This window comes from Pyrgilauda ruficollis, unplaced genomic scaffold (assembly GCF_017590135.1).
Source record: "Pyrgilauda ruficollis isolate IOZ18807 unplaced genomic scaffold, ASM1759013v1 scaffold20, whole genome shotgun sequence".
NCBI lineage: Eukaryota > Metazoa > Chordata > Aves > Passeriformes > Passeridae > Pyrgilauda > Pyrgilauda ruficollis.
This window is the reverse complement of record NW_024519207.1, coordinates 2,177,051-2,195,945: the sequence shown is the minus strand read 5'-3', so window position 1 is coordinate 2,195,945 and position 18,895 is coordinate 2,177,051. Positions and strand designations below refer to the sequence as shown.

The following is an 18,895-nucleotide window of genomic DNA, read 5'->3' as shown; positions in this document are numbered from 1 at the left end:
ATTTGAGACCTCTGTTGTTTGGCATTTCATCTTCCCCTTTGCACACTCGTTATGGTTGCTAATGTTGTTGAGGAGCACAAGACTAGGGGCAAGGGAGGAAATCCCTCAGTAGCTTGTACCATTAATTCAGGTTCCAATGTGTTGGTTTTGGAGTGGAAGATGAAAAGTAAGGGTAGGGGGGTTTTTGTTAAATAAGAAATGCTGTGAATGCTGTTGGTCACGGTCCTTCAGTTTCCAGCAATAAGCTTTTCCACAAATACTGTTGCTAACCCATATTATATACCAGAGAAAGCAGTAGGAAAAGGGAGCTATGAATGTACTGATTGTTTAAAAAAAATACATGCGGTAGTGGTTGAAAAATGCATGACTTTCATCTGAATTCTGAAAGCTCCTCTGTGATTTCAGATGCTTTTGCTCCTTCTTTCCCTCCTTCCTTCATTCTTTAGTAGATGAGAGAGAAGCCTGGTGAGGATTTCCCTAATGAGTTTTTGTGACCAGGAAACCAAGCCAAGTAGTTGTCATCCCCAACTAGTTTCATCCACAGCACCCTTTTGATCACAGCCTATATTCATTCTAAAAGCCTGATGACCTAAAACCTCTTCTTCAAGGAAGCAGGTTGAACATTGTTGTCTGGTTTTTATGAGGTGTGAACACATCTGAAAGGATGGCCCAAGGATTGCAATTATTGAGGTTACCAGTGGGAAGCGTGGCTAAACCTAACCAGTGGCTTGGCCTGCCTTGGTTGTTGTTTCCCGTGGTCTTTCTTGTGCTCTAAAACCAAACTTGTGTTCACATGCCCTTTTTGACATGAAAAGACATTTTTACATGGTTTTAAGAGTCAAATTCTTTTAGAAAAAAGTGTAATGGTTATACAGCTGTTAAGCACAAAACCTGTATTAAATGTGTGGGCAAGTGTTTTGTATACAAAATAATACAGGAGAAGTAGATAAACAACCACTGACAAAAATTCTGGAGACAGAAAAAGCAAATGGTATGGGTAATTGCTTAGTGAACTGTGTTTGTGTTTAGCATGTGGATTAAAAAGTGCAAACAGTGGTTTCAAAAAGTGGTGTGTGTGCATGTATTGATACCTCAGACTCAATGGTATTTTTCCAGAAATAAATTATACTGCCTGTGTTTGAAGGCAAGCTCCTAATTTGCAAGCTGGTTGTTGTGATATTCTGAAGCATTATCCTGGCAATGGTCATATTTTTGTTTTAGTTAGTTTCATTTCCCTTTATTGCTGTGTATGATAACTTCAAGCCAAAAAATGGTGTTTATTCAATTATTGACCAATGCCGTTATACTGACCTCAGACTAACAAAAATGAAGGAGGGAGAGTGGGAAAATGTGAACCACCTTGGGATATTATTGTGGTGTACAATGTAACAAGAAAAAAGAGTTCTTGTGAGAGTAAGCAGCAAACCCCTTGTTCTCACTTCCCTGTTCTTTTAGACGAGCCCAGTATTGAACAAGATGGTTGGTGTACACAGAAATCAATACTGTTTCCTTTTTTTAATGGCTCTGTGAACCAGCTGGGAGAAATGGGCTGCTGAACCCATGGCCAGCAGTTACAGTGACTGTATTTCTAATAAACTAAATAGTGCAAGAGTATATTTCAAGCATGGGGATCTGTCTGGCTGTGGTGTCTTGTTGTTGGTATTAAGCACTGTTCTTGCCATGAGCCAATTTGCACAGCATCAAACATCCAAACCATACAGGGTTTGGAAGTCAGCTTGTCCTAGGGACTGTTCCCAGTACATAGCTTGGATGCAGCCATTGTTTCCCTGCCAGGTGGCCTTACTGCCAGAGGCTGGTCCCAGGCCTGTGTCACTTATTAATGTAGGTGTGTTTCACATCTCTGGAGCACCCAGGTCATGTGGCTGTTCCTCCTGGTAGGGTATCAGATTGCCTACAGGAAATTGGTTCTGTGATTAAAAAAAAAACCCAAACCAACTAAGCCACTGGTTTAAACAAGACTCAGCGCTTGAAACTGTCATGCCTGTAAACATTTCTGGTGGTTAGAGATCTGTAACAGTAAGTTTTAAAAACCTGAATTTGAGACCAAAGTAGTTTGAGATTCTTAAGATAACTTCTACCAGACATCCAGAGGAGAACAGGTCTCCCAGGGCCCCTGTGACATTAGCCAGTGACCCGCAGGGCTGCAGCCAGGGCTGGAACTCAGCTGGAGCACTGAAGTCACATTCATGGCCTCTGTAGCCAAGTTCTCCAGTCAGACATCCGTGCTCGCTTCCTGCACCACAGGAGGCCCAAGCATTGGACCTGTAACCGATGTGAATACATCTTCTGGCATTCCTCAATAGCTGTCAGGATATGTTTTCTCCATGAGCCTTTGTTTCTGGCACCCAGGGATGTATCTTTGGCCAGTTTGAGCAGAGTATTGCATGTTCTGTAGGTCTGGGAGATGAGACATGAATGCTTCCTTATATGCCAGCTCCTTCCCTGCTTACACCATCCTGGGGTGGGATCCTTCCAGTGGGCTTAGTGTCATTGCAGTGCCTGTCAGTAAAAGTACCCATGTGTTCTAATAAGTGTGGCAGTCTCTTCACTGTTTCAGGCCATGTGGTAGCTTTGGTCCTGTATTTTTGAAGTCATAGAACAGTGCTAAGCTGTAGTAATGACCAATTTTGAAATACAAGTCACCAATCGTGTGCATCTGCAACACAGACTGGTGGACGTTAGGTGCTGAAGACAGAATTCTTCATCAGGGCCATTCAAATCTAGAGCATAGCTTGAAGAAGATCAAGGAAATCCAGAGACCCTCTGCTGTGAAGTTTTACCTAAGCATTACATCTTCAAAAAGATCTTTATTCATAAAAATTACATTTGTGCTCCTTTCAATTTTTAAAATACTTGAAAATAAGTTGGATGTACCGTGGTCACAGACCTTACCCCAAGCAGTTTTCTGCCCATACATGTGGTATTGCTCTAAATGATTGTAGAAAACTCTTAAGAGATTTTGTAGATTGTATTAAAACTTCAAGGAGGACAGAAAATAAGAAACTTCCATGTCCTAATAAAACTGGTAATGCCACAAAGAAACTATGAAGAGGAAATGGGCTGCCTCAATAGCTTGTGAGCTCCTGTGCCTAAGAAAAGCAAGGAAACTTCAGGCACAATAATTAAATTAGTCTTCAAAGCACATTTTCAATAGAAAGTACTTTATAGCTAGAGATGCTTGTTCTATAACTATCAAGGTGTCTCTGCCATGTCCAGTTTACCTGACACTGATAATGTAACAGAAGTTAAAGGTGTTGTTGGGGCAAAGTGTTTTGGGGAGTCTCTTCCACAGTTTTACAGCTTTTGTACAAGCTGTTTCCATTTGAGTAGCTGGTGTATGATTCACTCAGTATTTAAGTCCTTCTCTTTTTTTCTTCTCCTTTACCCACTGTTTTGGGGAGAGTGATGTGTCTCCTATTAGGAAGAAATAGTATTTTCCTTTTGCTTCAATGTGCAAACAAACACCAGAGTTGTCGTGGCTGGTTTCATCCTGCTCCAGTGTCACTTGAGAGTTTTGCTGCTGACCTTGGGAGTGGGATCAGCTGAGTGTTTGCAGGTGATACTTGGATTACTGGAGGAGTGAGTGCATGCACTTCTTCTCAAGCATGATACATTTCCCTTAGCCTGCCACAGAAATTGGGATGGAGCAGCAGCAGAGTCAGAAAATATATGTTGGATGGAGCATCATTGTTCTGACACTCTTTGGCATAGTGCTGCCCTGTGGTAGCTGTGTTCTCCTCCGCTTCCTGAACTTGACCCAAGTTGCTAAGCTGCGTTTTGTGTCTTGGAGCCAGGCTTTCCAGTGGCAAGGATTGTTGGACTTGTCTTGTCTTCCACAGTCTGTTGCTGTTCCCTCTGGGATTGTCAAGGAATTTATATATTCTAGGTTTTTTCTTGTGTGGAGTGTTTTGTTGTAGGAGGTTTTTGTATTTTCTATGAGAAGTTCGTTGTTTAATTTTTAACATTACTTCAACTGTTCTCAAGATTGTTGGTCTGAAATTCTCTGGTACAGGTCCTCTGATACTGAGGAAATGGTGTCAGAGTATTTTAGCCCAGCCCTGAGTTGTTATAAGATTATGATTGTTTTTTTACGGCATCAGAGGATCAAGAAAGCAACAAAATTTCCTTTAAATTATGTATGTCTGGAATACCCAGGACATAAGAGTTGTACAATAACCTTGATAGTATTTTTCTACAAACTCTGCTGCTTTTACTATACTGCAACATTGCACTGTCTCACTTTGGACACAAATAGAAATTCTACTTGGCCTCCATTGCATAAAATCTTGTAGAAACAATAATTTTAACCACAGGCGAAGAGAAGCGTATTTTGAGTAAATTAAAATTAATTTACAAATAGCTATCAATTATGTAGACATAACAAAAATAAGCAGAACAAGATATCTAACTTAGCTCTCTCCTTCATGAGAAACTGATATTCTTTTCTGAAATTAAATCAGAGTGACAGTGGTGTTGCTCTTTGGCGACATGATCTGTTTATGTATTATCTGAAAAAAATAGGAAAAATAATCTGCTAAAGCTGGAAGTTGAAATGGAAGGGCTTCCTTGTAGAGAGAAAGAATGGGATGAATATGCGATTATCCATCCTGCCTTGCAGAGAAGTTTACTTCTTGTTCAGTCAGTGCCTATTCAGTCTTGATGCCATGAAAAAATGTAACTGCTACATCTTTGATAAGTGTGTATAGTGTGGATTGGCTTGCACTGGGGCGTTTCATGGGAATTCCATTTTTCACTACCTACCTCTGTAGTGGAAACAGAACTCCCACACCTGTGTTCTTATTTTAGACCTTTTGGTGTTTGGTATCATTGTCTTAAGCTCTCTTGTGAAACTGGTTTGTGGTGCTGCTTTTCTATATGTCCAGGACTGATTTAGAAGCATCTCAAACATATGGTTTTTATCTTTCACTAATAGTAATTTTTGTAAACATATCCTAAACAGGACAAAGTTAGACTGTGTGTTTGTTTACTCAAAAGCTAAGCTGCTTTGAATAGAAAAATATTTTATTCATGGTACCCAGTAATAACTTGACTCAAGTTGAGGAAGAAAAGAGAGTAGGAAAAAAGAAAAAAGAAAAGAGAGTACGAATGTAAGAGCCAGGGCTGAGACTTGAAACTTTCTATAAACACTGCAGAGGAAGGCAACAGAAGTGGAGCTTTTTCTCTTCCTTAAAATGTGTATACATTTTGCAGTATGCAGTTGGGGAAAAAACACTTGACATTGAATTCAGATAGTCTGCAATAGTCATAACTTCCTTTTTCAAACTGTTGTTTCTTTTTCTCTATGCTTATTTCACAGAGATAGATAATGAGCCTTTGTTTGTCTTAAATGCAAAAACCAATTCCTGTCTGTTGAAAGTAAAAAGAGCCTGAAGGATTTAGTGTCCCAAGTAACAGAGCAAGAACTTTGTATTTGTGAGGTATCAAGGTAAGTGCAACTGCACTTTGGGGAAAAGCCTTAATATGAGCAGTACTTTCCAATTTACAGATTTGGAGGGTAGCTGTTGAGTGCAGCTGTGAGGTTTCCATTGCCCTGTATGTCACCAGGATGCTTCGTAAATGCATGATGTGGAGCTGGACTTTCTTCTGGTGAAAGACAATCAACATGCACAAAGTTGCCTGATACCACAGTAACTGTGGTGGTGGGAGAGTCTTGGGCTCTGAAGGGTTTGTCTTCAGCTCGTTACCTCCATTTGGATAGACCTGTTATTACCAAAACTCTGTGCTCTTTCAGTTTCCTTGTCTGAGTGTTACTGAAGCAGATGTTTGCTGCCATCCTTACTGAGGGTTTTGTATTGTTTGTACTTTATATCCTGTTCCCTACTGCTGTTCTTCCCATTCGTGTTCTAACTCCTCTCAGCTTACTTTCTCATTTCCTCACCTTCCTGCTTATTAATTCTCTCAGTGACTCTCCTCTTATCAATTTGGAATTCAAAAAAGGCAGGCTGTCTCCTTCCTGCATGAACTTGGAGCAGCTGCACATCCTATGCTGTTAAATATCAATATCCAAGTCAGCTGACATGAAAGTGAAATGGGGCAGCTTGGATCAGGAAAATTGTTGACACCAGAAGTTGGTAAAAACCACCTTGTGTGTTGGTGATGTGAAAAGGCATTTAGTGTGTTTAGCTGTTTTCATCTGCCAAGTGCTGTCTCCTGAAAACCTGAAGTACCTCCTTTGTGCTTCTGTGGTCCAGCAGGAGTCCACAGTAATTCCCAGTTTATTGCTAGGTTTTTTTAAACCTGTTTAAATGTTATTAAAATGCATTGAATTGTTATGAGTAATTGAGAGATGGTGGATGTGTGGTGCCTCCCAGACATGAGAGAGTGGGATGGGATGCTACAAGCAGTAGAGAAATGGAAATCAAATGGGAAGAGTTTCTTTCATTTGCATTGGGTGAGGGGAATGGCAGTATATGCCTTTGTCCTGCTGCTTCAAAGCTGACTTGGTGAGGAAGGGAACATCAGCTGCTTGAGGAGGAACATGGGCTACCTCTGCAGTTGCTTGTGGGGGTGCAAATGCTGAAGGCTTGCTGCTGCCAGGGAGAGATGACCTTGGTAGCTTCATACCTGCTGGTTAATGGGTGTTCCTGAAAACCAAAAAACAGTGATGCAGAGGGACTATCTGCACCTTTCCCACAAACACATACACATCTGAAGCTTAAATTCTTGCCAATAGCATGAATAATTTTAAAAGGCTAAGTCTAGCAAGACTTGTAAATCGCTGTCAGCTGTTGTTGAACCAGATGCTGGAGGCAAAACTCTGGGGAGAGAAATAGCGTGGTTTGAAATGTGTGTTAAAATGAAGGGTGCCAGAGAAAGAGACAGTGTGGGAGAACTGATGAGGGTACAGAAAAATGTCTCTAAGCTTTTAAGAGCATGGCTTGGAAGTAACTGGCTATCGGACTGTCTTCTTTGGTTCCTATGTTCTAAATAGAGTTAATGGTTGATCACTGGAAAAGGTAGGACATAGATCCTCAGCATTCACTGGCTTTTTAATTAGCGTGTAGCTGCCATACCATGAACCTTTGTTTCCTTCTACAGAAATACTTTCCTTTCAAAAACTGAACAAACAAAACCCTTAAATGCTCTGAAGAAAAGTGAGTAGGAAAAGCAAAGACAAACCGTGATCTTTTAGACTTAAGAGTGTGAAGCAAGTATTTTAAAGGTGCAGTGCCAGGGGGAGAGATGCATTTGTGGAATTATATGGTTGTGCATTTCTAACAGCCTTTGTTAGCTTGTACTTCCACTGTGCAGTGGAGATGATGAATATGTGTGTATTTCCAAAACAACCCATTTGTTCACTGCAGTGTTTGAGGTCATAACTGCTCTCAGTCTTTCTTGTAAGCTTGCTGTTCCTGTCTGTTGGTGTTCTTTAGAGCTAACTGTCCATCTGATCTGTTTTAGGGGCCAGATCCAGTCCACAGAACAGCTCTGTCTAATACTTTGTCTTCTCCCCTTCAACTGGAGTGAAAATGTATTCTAAATATGGCCTCCATGTGCCCTGCCTGCCTCTGATGCTCAGTAGTTAAGACATCTCTCAATTAAGTAAACTGCTTAACCTGCTGCAGACTGTTAATAATTTACATTTCTTGATAACTGCTCAGAAATTGCAAACATCCCTCCAAAGCTCATCGTGTGTGGCTGATAAGACACAATTTACTTCTATTAGATATGACATGTGGAAGAGACTTACTGGACTGTCTGGGTGTTTTCAGCATGTCTCAGGTACCCGGACAGGAGAGTGGGAGGAGGAACTGCTTGACACAGCAGAACACACACACATGGATTTTGAAACTAACAGAGTGGGTTTTAGTCTGTGGGATGTGTCTCTCATGGCTTGAGGTAACTGGACATGTTGTCTCTTTGCATAGTAATTTAACTGTCTGTAAGGAAAGCTGTTCCTTCCCTCCCTGCCTTCTGTGTAAGAAGCAATCCTGTCTGACCTGCAAAAAAGTCAAGGCAGAATTACAAACATGATTTAGTTTTTCAGGCGCTGCTGAGCCTGCAAGGCCACAGGATCAAAAAGGACCCTTGTCTTATTTACTGCCTTTACCCCATCTCAGCTCATCTTTTTCCCCAGCAGATGCTGTGAGCTGATTTTATGCTTTACCTAATAGCTCAAGGATTTACTAGCCCAGTGGGTTGTCTCTAGCTGTCTTCTACCTTGTATTACCATCTAAAATCCTGTGTCCTCTGCCAAGGTCAGCAATAGATCTCATCTGCTTCAATCTGCTACCATTCTCTGCTTCCAGTGGCCCTTGAGTAGGCTAAGTCATTACTTCAGACACCTTTCTTTGCTCTGCCTATGCTAACTAGTAGCCTTCCACTGGAAGGCAACATACATAGATGCAAATGGCCCATCCCTGAAAATGTTCTAGACCAGGTTGGATGGGACCCTGAGCAGCCTGATCTACTGGAAAGTGTTCCTGCCCATGGCAGGAGGGGTGGAAGTAGATGGTGTTCAGTTCTCTGGTAAGGAACTTCATCTTTATTCAGGATGGGTGAAGTTGGTCAGGTTTATCCCATGATCATGTAGAGTTGCCCGCTATTTAATTCAGCAATGACTTTGAAAATCCTTGCTTTGAAATTATTCTGTCTTGAATCCCTGATTCCTGTAAATATATAAATACTGACACCTTTATTGTAATTACCATGTCCAGTAGCATGCCTAGTAAGTACTTACTACTTTTGAACCTAAGGATGTTATGTTTTGGATTAGTTTGTAATAACATTTAAAAGTGCGAGACTGCCAAGCAGAGAAGCAAGTCTGTAGAGATGACTTTGTTTCACAACCTCAAATCTATTTCTTCCAAAATAATACTGATATTTCCCCTGTGAATGGCAGCAGTAGAAATCTGGAGGATGCAAGCTGAGACAGCATCTGGACAGGAACTGCAAAAGACTCTTCTTGTAACTGTCTAAAAAAAATGCCAGTAAAGTGAGGTAGTAATAAGGTGCCAGCAAAGAGGTTTTTATAATATTTGATGCTTTTGCCATGAACCAGAATCTGTCCCTTATAAAGAGGAAGTTACCCATGAGACAGTGACCAGGTAATTGAACTGAAGTTGCTACAGGCTTTATTGGTTTGGTCAGCCACATGAGCAGGGGTCTCCTATCAGGACATCTCCATCAGGCATCTATACAAGACTGCACAGTGATATGTTGCACCATTTCACATATTTGAAGAATGTATTTTTTGTGCCTGAGGAGAGATGGTCTTGTGTCTTCCCTACACTGCTGCAATAGACATGGCTTTCCTGTCCTGTTTTCACAAGTAGAAAGTTTGAGGCAAAGGGTCAAGGTTTTTCTTGGTGTTTGATAGTCTCTGCCTATTGCTCTCCTTTATAATTTTCTTTTCACTTCTCTTTCCAGAAACATGTGGCTCTGGGATTGCCCTTGAGAGCTGTGGCTGACAAATCCTCTGTTCCCTTGTCTAACAGTCTGGACTAGTTGTCTAACCCAAATTAGTAGATAAGCTGATTGAGTCTGCAGAGATCTGAAATGCAGGAGAACTTACTAAGTGGATAGCAGTGTACTACAGAGAAAATCTAATATTGATTTTTTTTTTTTCTCTTTCATCCATAGTCTCTAAGTTTTTAAATCCTGCTGCAAATAAACACTGCTAGAGTATGTACAGGAAGAAGATACATAAAGAAAAGAAAAGAATGATAATGGTGTTATAATTTAGCAGGTTTATTTGTGTTGGATTGCTGCATTTAGTACAGAAGATGACAGTTCAGACAGGGTATTGTCTCTTTAAAGGGATTGGAAGGCAGGTAAGGGGAACAGAAAACAAAAACAGCTTTTCCAAGAGACTGGAAAGATTGATTACCTTAAAGAGGGGGCATGTAAGAAATTATATGAGTATACACAGCAACTGACTAGTGAAGAATGTAGAGACAACAGAATTTCTAGTCTCATAGGAGGAGAACAAGAAGATGTTTATTGAAATTTGCTGTTTAAAAATTGAAATTTACTATTTTAAACATGATAGAATAAAATTGCTACAGTATGGAGTAGAATGCTGAAGAATAGAAAAGCTGTAACTAGGCCATATGAGAGAAGTAGCTGAATGTAAAGAGGCCCTGCATGTTTGAGAGAGATTTTTTAAATAATAAAACCCAAAGTTTAGGATGGAATATTCAGTCTCACAATACAGGTTTGAAGATGGTTTCCGTTCAACTCTGTTGATTTCCATCTCCCCACATAACCCCCATGGGAATGCAGAGATGACAAACTGACTGGCTTTTAAGCCCTTGAAATGCCAAATCACCTCTAAATTACAGAGTCAGAAGTTTGGGGTTTGCTGGGCTTTGCTGGCACCTCACAACACACTGCAGTATGCATGATAAGAAGAAATCTGAGCCCTTGGTAAAGCACTTCAGGGCTACAGCTCCTTTGCAGCTATGGCACAAGCCTTTCAGGACAGAGTTTGATTTGCATAGCTTTGCCCTGCTTTCTTGATCCCTTTTTGCTGGTGCTAATTCTGTTGACCTTGCTGGTTTCCTTCCCAGAGTACTGAGACTCCCCAGCCAAATTTGTCCTGCTGGGTCAGAGCAGCAGAGTGGCTTCTTACCTGCTCTAGAAGAGCAAAGCCTGCAGGAGTTGAGGACAGTGAGAATATCTCTGATTTGGGCTGCCCAGAGGGGAAAACGGCAAGGAGCAGAAAAGCTGAGGGAACATTTTATCACCCATGAATAATTGTTCAAGTTCAGCTGGAGGAACTGGAAATGTGATTCCTCTGCAGAAAGTCCTTGCTCAAGTAGAGCATTAGCAGAGGCGCCTTGGTGTTCCACAGAGCACACAAATACATTCCAAGTAGATATGTTTGTTGTCTCTGAAAAAACAGTGCTGTAATTGTTCAACAGTACTTAAAAACCAAAAGCCTGTCTCTTCTTATAGAGGGTGTTTCAATGAATGATGCAGATGACTTAGGTCCAGAAATTAAAATGCTGAGAGAGGGCATCACCCTATACATGTGGAAATGTGGCTTCCTTCCTCTGCAGTAAAGGCGTCATTTATTACATGTTACACAGGATAGTTAACCAAACATTTATATGAAAAATAAGTTGAGGCCTAAGGGTATGACTTAATTTAGAGCTTGGGATCAAATATCAGTCTTTTCCTGTAAATTAACCTTTATGTGACTGTAGTTTATTAGAAAATGCCATACTGGTGGTATGTATATTGAAAATTAGTATGTTCACCTTTCACTTCACAGATCCACTTTTTTATCAATTGAATAACACATTTATTTTATTCAGAGTGAATAACTTAACTAACCTAAAAATGATCAGTAAGTTGATAGCCAGTAGGAGTATTGGAGAAAAAAGTGTTGTGTTTTGCTGGACAGATGTTCCAACCAGGCAGCTGGAAGCAGGACAGTGATCTGGTGAGTTCTAGTTCTTGGTACATGGGCAATTTAGAGGGATGTAGGAGAATTTCTTGCAAATTCTGGATCCACTGGGTATTCTTAGCATGGTTCCACTGAGTCTTCCTCTGAGTTCCACTTACTGCATGGCAGGTCTGTATTTTAATCTAATAAGGGTCTTTCTAATAACTTCCATTACTGAAACATTTGAATGTGGGAAGGAGGTGAAAGTAATTGGATTGCAATAATTAAATCATCCAATGCAATTACCTTCAAAAGGTTGTGTGTTTATGCTTTCAGAATGCAAACAGGAATTGATCAGTACAGGCAGCTCCAAAGCTGCATCTGTTCTGGAAGGGAAATCATTTGGTGGGGTATGGGTGAAGGAGGTCTGTGGGTAAGAGAGAGATGAACATCATTTTGTTACCCCAAAGATCTGTAAGGAAGACTGGTGCACAGTTTTTAATGGGGGAAGATAATTTTGAAACTTTGCTTGAAAAATGTTTCAATGTGATGGAATACTTGTTGTTTCACTCTTTCCAAAGCTGTAGGTTGATGCTCTCTGGGAACTCCGGTGCTACATGTACCTGCATTTGCAGAAAAAGTTAGCTTCCCTACTGCTGGAATGTGGTGTAGTCACTACACTGCTTCTTATCACACACAATGAGAGCTGATTTTGTGGAGCTGCTGAAGACCTGAGGCAGCTTGGCTCTCTGAACCTTGTTCTAGTAACCTCAAGGCAACAGAGTATTTTTCTGTGATTGTGTCTTATGGTTCATTTTTTGGGTCTCTACTTAACCAAAGTTTCCAAAGTGGAAGCTGGTCAGAATCTGGTTTTTGTCCCATGCCTGAAGAGCAGAGCTTGCACTGCTCCCAGGCATGTGTATCCAGGCAACTGGAAAAATCACTGAACTGCATTGCTTATTGTCCAGAATACTGAAAAATTGGTGGAAACTGTTTCACAGCTGAGTAGTAAAGCTGTCATGTCACGATCTCTTTTTTTTTAAAGTCATAACAATTCATTTCCCCTGATATCGTCTCCTATGAATCTTTGGTTTTTAGTCACTTCCCACGAAATACCCAAAAAGCCTTCTATGTAAACAAAAACTGTGTTAAATAAAATGGTGTCTATTTCTCTGAGGTCTGTGTACAACTGATGGGTATAACACCCTGAGAAACCCCTGTAATCCTCTAGCTGTATATAACCTACCAAAACTTTGACATTTTCCCTGTTATGCAATGTGCATCTGTATTTAGTTACAGCAGCATGAATTAAATGTGGAAACATCTTATTAAGCATGGTTTGACTGCTTAGTATGCTTTGTGTGAAAAAAATCCTGCCTTTCAGTCCATCTGCCTGCTTGCTTGGCACTCTGTTTTGTGCAGTGTTTTTTATATCACTGGGTGGGATTGACAGTGCACTTGAATGTTCAAGTGCTCATGAGACTCCTTCCTTCCTCACAGGTGGTGGCTGAGCTACTGCTCAGAGATCCAGCTGCCTCCACACGAGTTTTGGTGTGCTCCCTGTGCTGTTCACATCCAGGACTGTGTGAAGTGCTTGCTTGCTTCACCTCCCTTGCCATGATCCTCTTTCTCTGGTGCTTCTGAGCTTTGTGTAGGAGGGTTTCTGGATTGGTGACAATGGCAGCAGTGTTTTGGATACAAGAGCAGGATGTCAAAGGTGCTGGCTGTTGGGAGCTGGCCCAGGTTCCTCTTGAAGTCAGATCTTACTGCTTCTATAGCTTTGTTGCAGGGCTTGAGAGATACAGAGTATCTCTTATTATTCAAAATTATTCTCAGCTATTCAAAATACAGATACAGGGTATCTTATCATTATTCAAAATACTTCCATTTTATAGGAAGCCCAATGATGAGTTACAGACCAAGGTGGTCATGAAGATATTATATCTTCTAGAAACGCCTTTATGTAATCAGTGCTAAGGGAGAACCTCTCTAAAACAGTCCATCCTTAAGAACTCTTTAATCTTTTCCCCACACATTTTCCCCCTTTCCTGAACTTGTAGCTCTTGCACTTTATTTCAGAAATGGAACCTGCCCTTTTGTAATATAAAAGACCCTAGACCAGATCTACAGCGATCACAGAAACATAGGGTATCTGGGCTTGCACGGGACCCACAAGGATCATCAAGTCCAGCTCCTGGACCTGCACAGGACACTCCAAAAATCACGCAACATGCCCAAGAGCTTTGTCCAAATGCTTTTTGAACTTCAGCAGGCTTGGTGCTGTGACCAATTCCCTGGGGAGCCTGTTACAGTGAAGAGGCTTTTCCTAATATCCAACCTAAACTTCCTCTCACTCAGCTTCATGTCGTTCCCTCAGGTTCTATTGCTGGCCACCTGAGAGAAGAGATCAGTACCTGCCCTTCCACTTCCCCATAGCTGGTGACTGCTATGGGGTCCCCCCTCAGTCTCCTCCAAGCTGAACAGACCAAGTGACCTCAGCCACTCCTCATACAGTTTCCCCCAAGGACCTTCACCATCCTTACAGCTTCCACTGCATGCTCTCTAAATCCTTTATATCCTTCTTATACTGTGGCTGCATAGCTGTACATGGTCTCAGTCTCAGAAAAAGTCCAGTCAGATAATCTTTGACTGGTTCAGCTGAAATCACACATTTGTTTATCAAAACTGGGGAAAACAAGGTAGCACCTGGAATGTGCCCCAACATTTCAGGATATATGCAGAACCCGCCATCACAGTTGTATGATAGGCTTTGTGGGAATTAGTATGGATGACTCTGAGTAGGAGACAGTCATGCACTTCCCTGGGTCTTTGGTGTTGGGTTTGGTGGGGGTGGTGTGGGACTACTGCGGTTTTGTCTTGATTTTTTTTTTTTTTGCTTTTCATTTAGGAGGACATAGGATAAGTGCTGTTAGATAAAGTCCTCTGGTTGCCTGAGGCTTTGGCACTCTGCTATTACATTTCTATTTGTTTTCCCTGAAACACAAGCTGGCCCAGAAACTAGTTCTGGTTTTGATTTTAGCTTTCATATACTTTCTTTCAAAATTTATTGGAGAGATGAAACTCCTCGTTACTGGTTCCAGTACACTGGCAGTGGTTCATGAGCTGCCACTTAGCATGAAAGATCCTTTTCTCACAGTAGGGTTCCACGTCACTAAGCAGGGGAAGTCAGAATCTCTTCCCATCTCTGCAAAAAGTCTCTGGACACGTTGAGGGATTTATAGTACTGTATAATTCAGTTTAATACAGTTGTTAAATAATTTTCCTTATCCTACTTCTAATGGCAGTGTGTTGCTGCTAAAAGTGATAAAGCCATTAGTGGCGTACTTGGACTTCAAAGGCTACTGTTATCACATTTGTTTAATGACATCAGGTAGAGCTTTTGCTGCCACAAATGCAAATATTAGTTTCTACAGAAACATGTCTTTTGAATACTTCTGAATTGTTTGTTATTGGATATTTAGGAATAGGTGGAGTTTCTTTTCAACACTGAAGAAGTCTTCATTGTATTGATGGTGAGAATATGTGCTAGTATTCCATTAGATATGCCTGAAACCTCACCGATTGCACTAATGCTTATATAACATTATCCTAATATCTTTTTGTTTCTTCAGTCAATGAATAGCTGGAGAAGTGTTTTAAAGGACTTTTCCTTTTTCAAAACTGTGCTAAATCACTTCTGTAGTTAGAACAGTGGACAGTAGGAAATGTTTCTTTTTAACTGTGTCATTTGCACTGTTGACATATCCCCCTTTCCCAAGGAGCTATAACGTGCAAAGAGTCTCTAAAGAATCCTGACGACTTTAGAAAGTGATTAAAGTTTCTGTAATTTGTGTCCTCACTACAAATAAGAATAAAACTATAAAATAATAAAATAAAAACTTAAACATAATTTCACATTTCATTTGATGCTTAGCGGTTTTGGTCACTCAGCAAAACAAGAGGTAAAATAATCCTGCAGTATATGCTCCAAGGTACAAACTATAAGGAATACATTAAAATGCCATTTAAAGCAATTTCCCAATAATACCTACAAAATAATGAAGTAAATTGTATGTGTTGAGGGTTACATCTGCTCTGTTATACTCTGGTGTATGTCTGGGGCATGAAGTTGATAATGTTAACAGAAGTGCATCTCAGCAAAGAGAAACTTTTCAAAAGACAGAAGTGAGAAAGGAAAAAAAAATGAACAGGTGAGGAAGATCTGTTATGGGAAACGGATATATTAGATTTCCTCACTCAAACTGTGAAACTAGAACTGGTGGGTTTATGGATATTCTGGAGAAGTGGAGTGTTATAGGGATCTTGTTTCTTGAGGCAATGGATCTTTCTACCACAGATTTCCTAGTATTGCAACACGCAAACATCTTGGGCCAGTGCTTTGACACATCAGCATGTCTGTACTGTCTGCAACACCAGTGTTTGTCTTTTGCCTTAATTTCATGCAAGGCACAAAGGAGAAAAAACAGGAGCCCTGCTATGAGTCACTCACAGAAACTCAACTCCAGCACTCCAAGCAACAGAGTTTTCCAGCAGTGAGGTGATTGCTCAGGCCAGAGTAGGGACAGAGCAGAGAATCTTGCATCCAACCTGGCAGCATCATGCATATTTTTATGAGGCACACTGCAGCCTAGATGCACAAAGTTGGGTTTGTATGAACAAATTGTTTTTATCAGAAATGAGGTACCAGTGACTGAATAAGTTTCTGTAGATGGTGATGCACAGAGCTGCCACGCTGAGGTGGACGTGCTGCTGTTGACATGGGCATCTCCATGAGTAGAAGGTGCCCAAGGGAGCCCACCACCTGCACAGCCTGGCAGTTTGCTTGAGACCTGCTGGTACATCCACAGCCACCTGGACCTTAGCACATTCTCTTCATCATAACAGAGAGAAGCAATTTTTCTTTTAAAATTGGCAATTTTTACATCCCCTTAATATATGAAGACATAGCCTGTCTTTTGTATGGCAGAATTATTTCTGTGTAGCCTGTCTCATTTAAAAATAAATCATCTCGGTTATGAAAAGACTAGAAGAATATCCATCGATTTGACAGCTTCTAAAAATCTTTCCAAGTCAATTTGCTGGCAGCAAAATGAAGGGACAATTTATTTCTATGGTGATGCTGACTGAATCACTCTAGAGCAGCTGAAGAATGAATCCTGACCAAGGTGCGTGCTGTTTAAGTCCAGTAACCATGCAAGCAGCAAGTACTCCTCGTGCTGGATATCCATAAAAAAGCTTATTTTCATTCATGCTTGGGCTTTTTTTCTTTGCATTCTTTAGAAGTTCCAAAAGCTCTGGGTTTCACATCTAGTATTCTGTGAAGAAGTATGCAGAAATGTATGGAACTTCAGCTGAAAAAGGATGTGCTCTTCCAAGAACCTTTGGCTTCTCCCAAACTGAGTAGTTGGTATGGTTTGTTCTTTAGCCCAAATCTACTTTGAGAAAAAGTTACCTAGAAAAGATTGCTGAACTGAGGTTTGTTTTATGTCTTCCAATAAAATGCTTTTTCTATTTCAGTTATCTTTAAGAGAAGAAAATTCTAAATTGTCAGTTCCTGACATAAGGAATAATTTTCATGCTTTTACATGAGCTTATAGATAGATATTGGAAATCCATTATAATGCTTAATATAATTTTTAAATGTTTGCTTTAAAGACTTGCATAGTAATAATTCTTAATTTTAAAATAAATTGTTTACAAGATCTTTTATTTCAAATAATTTACTGGGGAGACACTTATTTCTCTAAAGAGTTGCATGAACTGACTTGCTGGTTATGTTTCTTTTCACACACCTTACAGTTAGATTACATCTTTTTATAGTATTTTTATTTTTAGAATGCTTTGTTTCTCATTTAGTTGTAATTTAGTCACCTGATTTAGTCCTTGAATGGAAATATATTTGACTACACTAAGAAATGAGCATACTGTGTACCTATAGAACAGACGTATATAAATAGAGGTAGCTTCACTCTTAACACAACCTCCAGCAGTTTTTTTCTTTGTTTGTTTTAATCTTTACTAGAAAATATGTTTTGCTTCATTATCATTCATCTAAAAGTCTTAAAATCTATGTAACTGTCAAATTGATTAGTAATTCTGCAGTGGCACAGTTTAATAAACAATGACAAACCAACCCAAAGCATTCAAATTATTGCCATTTTTGCACATAAAATTAATTTTTATTTCCTGCAGCTTTTGAAAGATCTGTTCTTCTACACAATCCTTTCCTAGCAAGCTGAATTATTTGTAAGATGTTGTACTGCATTTATTATTTGCAGGAACATCAGAGTGGAGAGGAAGGGCAATGTTGTTGAAGCCTGGAGATTTTGAAATAGATAGCACTTGAATACCTAGATTGGGATGGTCAAGAAAGGCAGGTCTCTCACAGGTGCATTTCCTCAGGGTAGTTTCATATTCAGTTATTTCAGCTCCCTGTGATTCATCCCATTATTTTTTGTGCACACTCATTTATTGCCACAATGACCTCACTTGTCAACGACAAACACATTTGTAAGAGCTCATCCATTTGGGAAACTGAGTGGTTGATGTGCCTCTAGAGCTTCTGGTCGACAGCCGTGGTCAGCTGTGGGGAGAAATGACAGAAGGATTTGTCTGTCCCTCTCACCATCAAAGATAACGTCACCGTTGTTATTGGCCAGTGAATTGTGCCTTATAAAAAGTTTTGGTGGCTTTGCTTCAGAGCTGCTGCTGTGTTCAACACAAAAAGGCCATTAGACTTAGGACATAATTATAATGAATATTATGTGTTTTGAGTAATTTGTGAGAGCTTTCTAACCTTGGGACTTCTTAACCCAGTGAAGGGTTAGTTTTTAGAGCAACATACCCTGTCAAAGTGTGTGCTTGAGATATTTCTACAATGATTCAGCTTGTGTAGTGCCCAGATGTGCAAGGTCTCAGAATTATGTGCAGTAAAAGGAGTTTGAAGGCAGGGTAAGATGAGCAGAAACTTGATTTTGACATAAGCAATACAGGAAGACAAAGTGGTACAGCCTTTAGTTTGAAGTTTGAAGGATAGATTACTAGTTCTTGAATTGCTTTATTATGCATGGCATCTCAATTCAGGCTATATTTGTGTATGTAATGCCTTAGATCAATTTATATTCTGTGATGATGTATTTCTTGTATTATGGCATTGCTCTGAATTTGTACTGACTAAAGAGGGCTGCAATCTTCTTTTTGAATAAAATGAGGTAACCGTAGAAATGATCATGCAGTCTTTTCCATAAGCTGTATTTACATGTTTCAGGTACTGGAAAGAGGCATTCTTGCTTGTTTCTTTTTCCTTAAAAGTATCAAGTGCAAGTTATAGAAACAATAGGGTTTTTTTATCCCTCCTGCATTTGCTGTTGCATAGTAATTTTGAAGGAAAAGACTGAATAGAAGTGGGTGATGGGTCAAAATCTATGCTAACGTGGTGCTGTCTTGGATAACTATGTTTTCTAGAGAAGGTTAATACATTAAATGTAAATCAATAAAGCA

General features: G+C 40.1%; 1 protein-coding gene across 2 annotated transcripts in view; it reads left to right on the top strand.

Moving 5' to 3' along the window:
• Positions 1 to 18,895, top strand: part of WDFY2 (WD repeat and FYVE domain containing 2) — a 58,976-nt gene that overhangs the window by 10,216 nt on the left and 29,865 nt on the right. Inside the window, exon 1 of one of the 2 annotated variants that reach the window (XM_041466976.1) lies at positions 16,718 to 16,802. The exons of the other annotated variant lie outside the window; for it this stretch is intronic. The gene's annotated coding sequence lies outside the window, so the exon portion shown is untranslated. Of the gene's footprint in view, positions 1 to 16,717; positions 16,803 to 18,895 lie in introns of those variants that run through there. 2 annotated transcript variants of the gene reach the window in all.